Genomic DNA, 6,154 nt, shown 5'->3' on the forward strand with positions numbered 1-6,154 from the left:
ATATATATATATATATATATATATATATATATATATACACAATCAGATATTCAGCTGATGGGAGAATAAATAGTACAGCTTTTCTGGAGGGTAATTTTGCAATATACAAGAGTCTAAAGAAACATGTTGATCGACTTTACTGTAAGAGATCTATACCATGGAAATGATTAGACATGCAATGATACACACATTTGTGGAAACACAGGAAAAATAATTTTTCTTTTTTTTTTTTAATAATCCTAACTTCCAGTATAGTATATGACCGTGGAAGATAATGGCCCCATTTCGCTCTCTGTTGGGTTTGCTATGAGTTGACTTTTTCAGTGTTTATATAATCCAAGGTCATAGTGTAGAGGTTGGGCTGGCAAGAGAGTTGTGGCTTGTAAGACTTGTATGTTTACGAGTGCTTACAATAGCCACTAGTCCCTGCGCTGTGCACGCACTTAATGCACTTGGATGCTACGGGAAAGCTAGAGTTTCAAATCCCCCCAGAGGCACTGTGGAATTTCACAATTTACTCCTAAAAAATTAGCCACTGAAAACCCTGTGGGACACAATTCTTCTCTGATACACATGGGGTCACCATGAGTCAGAATCAACTCAAAAACTTATTTGAACAGCAATTTGAGACCTAAAAAGAGGTGCCAATTGCAGAAATTGTATAGAAAATCCCCTTTGGCTTATTGCTTCAAGTCTGAAATCCTCTGATTGGCTATTAAGAGTTCCATGAATAGTAGTTATTATTATCATCTTTATTAACCAGGTTAACGAAGGTCAGGTTCCTTACTGTTCCCTAACGCATGATGGTTCTCTCTGTTTTGTACCTCTGTCACTGATAGCCGACCTAGTAGTCCTTTCCTCTTCTCCTTCCCGCATTCTGTTTCTTACCCTTGCTTAATGACAGTCTATGTCTATCCCTCTCCGTGAAGCTTTCCTGGGATTCCACAGTGATTTATTTCTTCTCTAAATCCTTTCATCCTTTTAGTTGGACCCACAAAATTTGACTCTATACACACAGCAGAGTTAGGCATATGGAAAGTGCCCCAGGAGTGGCTGGGAAAGTGATTTTCAAAATAAGAATACAATTATTGCCACGTTAAATTCTTAATCTGTTAGTGCTGACTTTGGCAGCACATGTACTAAAATTGGAATGATGCAGAGAAGATTAGCATGGACCCTGCACAAGGATGACACACAAATTCTTGAAGCATTCTGTATAGATATATATAATTTTTTTGTATCTCACTGTGATTTTCATTTACATTTTTCTAATGATGAGTGATGCTGAGCAACTTTCCATGTGCCTATTAGTCATTTGAATATATTTTTGAAGAAATATCTATTCAGATTTTCTGTCCATATTTAAATTGGGTTATTTATATTTTTGTTATTGAGTTGTAAGGGTATTTTTATATTCGAGACACAAGTTCTTTATCAGATATAAAGTTTACAAATATTTCCCCTCAGTCTGTGGGTTGTCTTTCCCCATTCATGGTATCCTTTGAAGCACAAAATTTAAAAATTTTGGTGACATTCAACTTATAAACCTTTGTTATGCTGTGCTTTTGGTAATACCTAAGAAATCATTGCTTATGCCAGGGTCACAAAGATTTATTTATGAATTTATAAATAAATTCTTAATCTATTGAGTAACTTAAATGAATAAACTGATATTCTCATTTTAATTGTATTCTAAAAGCTATGAAAAATATTCTTGTTGTTCCAGGCATTGACACCTTCATCCCATAAGAATGTTGAATGGACGTTGACCTTGAACAACTCTCTTCCAACAACACTCTATTCAAAAGCTTAAAACAGCATGATTTTGATTCTATTTTTAAGAGATTTGATGAACATTCTCATTTACTTCATTCTCATTGCTTCAGTCTGAAATAACTGCCTGAATTCCCCCCAATTAATTTTTTCCATTTATATACTTATTTTATTTCTACAGACATCGAGCCCTCCTAATTTGACTAATCTGTTAAATAGACACTTCATTTTATATTACAGTTTTTATTCAATAATCTCAAGTAATAGCTTATAGTCATCATATCATGTTTCCTTTTGAATGTTCTTAAATGTATTCTAGTCACCATCAATAACAATCAAGGCTTAGTTGGATCGGCATTCTGTTTGTGAGCTGTCAGTCATTTACCAGGAGAACAACTGAGATAATGTAGAAAACAATTGTCTAAATAACTCTCATTACTGTGGGAAAACAAGCCAGGTGTATTCACATTGCAGATGGAGGCTACATTGACAAGATGGCAAGTGTTGCATTTGGCAGCAGGGGCACAGGGAGTGTTACGGTAGATTTTGAATAACAAACTGGCCCTCAGCTATTCTTGCCCCTGCTATTCCAAACTGCACTAGGCCTCTATAATGTGAATCCCCAGAGAATTCACCTGCAAGAAATCATGGGCAGTAGAAAGTCACCACTAAACCACAGTCCTGGCCAGTGCACCTCAAGTGTAGACATCCCCTCTCTGTTTCTGCATGTTGACTGTGTGTATATTTCAGGTTGGCTATGAACAGTTTTCAGCAGAGCTTCCAGTCTAAGACAGACTTGGAAGAAAGGCCTACTGATGTACTTCTAAAAAAAGTTAGTCTGTGGAAACTCTGTGGCTCACGATGGTCCAGCTCAGAACAGATCACGAGGATGAAGTAGGACTGGGCAGCTTTTGGATCCATTGAGCCATGTGGTCACTGTGAGCCGAGGGCCAACTCAACAGCAGCTAAGCACAACCATGCACAGTATCCGTTGGCACACAAAACAGTCTTTTCCGTCTGGATTAATATAAGTGTAAAAACATCCCCCATGGTACTTTCTATGCTATTCCAGTTTATGGTCATGGCTGTAGACATACATGATGGTTCTGATTCAACAGTTGTGAGGCTAAGGGAAATTATTTCTGCCTTCACTCTGTAGTTCCATGAGCCTTCAAGGGCCACAGCTGAAAAAAATTCAATGCCAGCTGTTCCTAGAGAAGATGGTTTAGGAGGCTTTCCTGTTGACCTCACCACTAGAAGAAGCTGTCCCATTAGATTAATGTGGCAGTGTCATGCTTATCACTCTTCTCCTGGTTTCCCTTCTCAAAGAGTTCTGAGTACACCGGGTGAATGCACATGTCTTGGTGTCACAGCTCCTGTCTTAGTAAACTAATCTCTATAGTGGCTTTCTTGTTCCTAGTGGAAAGTAGAATTTTGCTCAGCACACCCTGCCTTGATGAGGAAGAGAGGCTTCCTCTTCCTATGGTAAGGTCACTTAAAGGATGCTGCAGAGTGGCAGGCTGAAATAGAACAGTGCTTGACATGCAGATGTGCAGCTATTTACCTTAAAGCATGTACACACATGCACACGCACATACGGTGGCAGGGTAAGAAACAGCTCTATGATGACAGTATTTTGCACCCAGAACAAAGCTTGCCTTCCAATGATACAGGTTTAATATAAATCCAGCCCAAACACCTAGACTTCTCCTTCCTTTATGATGATTTACCTGGATCCATCAGCCTTCATTCTTCAGTGTAGCCTCATTATGACTAACTGCAGCCCATTATTCCTGTTTTCTCCATTTTGAACCTCAGTGGTTAGGTAGATGTCAAGGTCTTTGCCTTCCTCCTCTCCAGAGTTACTTCCTTCTTCATGTGGTTTTGGGAATCAAATAGAATCATTTAGGGGGAGGAGGCACATCTATTCCATCTCAATTTTAGGCTCTCATTGAAGATAATTGTCTTTTCACTAGAAAAGTCACTATTGGATCAAATAATGAACAAGGAGTAGTAAATGTAGAAAAAACAGCATCTTGACTGCATTTGTGTGTCTTTTGTATCCTCATCTAACTGTAACTAGAAGCCATCAGGGGAAGTCTTGACATCTTGCCCAATTATTATTTAAGTAGGGCTGAATCCCATGATCAAGACATCATCTAAAAAGGGCCATCCTAGAAAGCAAAGTTCCTCTAAAACCCTAATACTATCCAGGATTAGAAATGTATCCAACTACAGAAATGTTGACCAAGAGATGCTAAACTCCCTATGTTCCTCATGTGAGTTTTTTATGAATGTGTTTTAATAAGCTTGAACAAGGTTTCTTAGTTCTCTAAAAAAACCAAACCAAACCAAACTCACTGCCGTCAAGTTGATTCTGACTCATAGCAAAGCCTCTTTGCATTTCCAAGGCGATATCTTACGCAAGCAGATTGCCCAGAGCTGCTACAACAGAAATGCCACGAGAGGGTAACTTTAATAAAGAAAATTTTATTTTCTCATTGGTTAGGAGGCTGGAAGTCTGAATTTAAAGCATCAACTGTAGGGGAAGAATTTCTCTTTCTGTCAACTCTAGGGGAAGGTCTTTGTTTCTTTCAGCTTCTGTTCCTTAGAAGGGCATCTACCTTCCGCATCTCTCCTTTCTTGGTTGCTTCATCTGCCCTTTTTTTAAAAACCTCAGAAGAGATTTAAGATACACAATCTACACCAATACTGCTTCATAAACATAGCAAGGGAGCTCTGGTGGCATCGTGCCTAAGGCACTTGACTGCTAACCAGAAGACTGGTGGTTCAAACCCACCAGCCATTCCTTGGAAGGAAGGTTGGGCAATCTTCCTAGTGATACTGCCTCTGAAACCCAAGCAGGGGTTGCTATGAGTGGGATCCAACTCAAGGGCAGTGTGTTGTTATGTTAAACATAACAAAGAAAAGCCATTCTCGAATAGAATTATAACCACAGGTATAAGAGTTAGATTTCCAACACATTTTGGGGGGACACATTCAATCTACAACTGCCAGTTTGTGAAGCCCTAACCCCAACAATGCAGTCTGGCTTAGTGCCAGGCATTTAGCACAGGTGTTGCTGGAGAAAGTTCCTTGTGGTACCTTAGAGCCTCCTCAAAGCTTATTCTTACTATTTGGCCTTCAGACTGTTATTACCACCCAACACCATATGACTCCTTGAAGGTCCACTTGTTTACTTATGTTTTTAAGTTAACTTTTTGTAGGTATTTCCCCCTAGAACACAAAGTGCATTTCTAGCTTTTAAAACTCATAGGCAGCAATTGTGTCCAGAAAGAATGGCTCTGGAGCATTCTGGGAATTCGAATGGAACCTCAAACCAAACCCACTGCCATTAAGTTGATTCTGACTCATAGCAATCTTGTAAGACAGAGTGGAACTGCCCCATAGGGTTTCCAAGGCTGTATGTAAATCTGTATGGCATGGTGCCTAAGGCATTTGACTGCTAACCAGAAGTCTGGCAGTTCAAACCCACCAGCCACTCCTCAGAAAAAAGTTGAGGCAATCTACTTGCGTAGTGATACAGCCTCGGAAATCCAAGGAGGGGTTGCTATGAGTCAGGTTCAACTCCACAGCAGTGAGTTTGTCTTTGTTTGTTTGTTTGTTTTAAATCTGTGTGGAAGCAAACTGCCTCATCTTTCTTCCATTGAGTGCCTGGTGGGTTCAGAAGTTCATTGACTTTTGGTCAGCAGCTCAACGCTTTAACCATAAACAGAGCCTGAGGGAACCAGGTAATATTTCCTTGTGACTAGGTCTGACCAAGGATTGTAGAATCCAGAACATTGATTCTAGTGGTGAGCTTTTTTTTCCAAAAAATTTGTTACTTTAAAAAAAAAACAACTCTGTGCAGTGTTGAAACCAGTTGCCATCAAACTGATTAACTGATTCTGACCCATGAGTATCAGAGCTCAACTGTGCCCCTAAAGCTTTTAGTAGCTGACTCACCCCACCCCCCAGCTCTTCTCTGAATGTTGGATAAAATTCATGAGTGAAGCCACCTGCGCCAAGACTTTTTCTTTGCTGGTAGTTTTTTTTTTTTTTTTTTTTTTAATGATTTGTTTAGTTTCTTCTTTCGTGATGACTCTGTTCAAATTTTCTACCTCAGTCTATAACTTTAGTTACTATCACGTGGTTCTAGAAATATGTGTTTCTTCCAGATTTTCAAATTTGTTGGATTACAGTTCTTCATAGTATCCTGATATTATCCTTTTTATTTTGGTTGGTTCTATTGTTATGTTACCCTTTTATTTTCTTATTCATGTTATTTGCATCTTTTCCTTTCCCTTGTTAAATATGCCCATGGTTTGTTGATTTTGTTATTTTTTTCACAGAATGAACTTCTAGTCTTGTTGATTCTATT

General features: G+C 38.9%; 1 non-coding gene across 1 annotated transcript; it reads left to right on the plus strand.

Moving 5' to 3' along the window:
- The first annotated feature begins 1,115 nt into the window (after positions 1-1,115).
- LOC122152045 lies at positions 1,116-1,222 on the plus strand. The gene has a single exon (XR_006164382.1). It is a non-coding gene; the product is annotated as a U6 spliceosomal RNA (small nuclear RNA).
- The last annotated feature ends 4,932 nt before the right edge of the window (positions 1,223-6,154 follow it).

The sequence above is a fragment of the Orycteropus afer genome, unplaced genomic scaffold (genome assembly GCF_000298275.1).
Source record: "Orycteropus afer afer isolate SDZICR_OR568_19922 unplaced genomic scaffold, OryAfe1.0 scaffold01249, whole genome shotgun sequence".
Classification (NCBI taxonomy): domain Eukaryota; kingdom Metazoa; phylum Chordata; class Mammalia; order Tubulidentata; family Orycteropodidae; genus Orycteropus; species Orycteropus afer.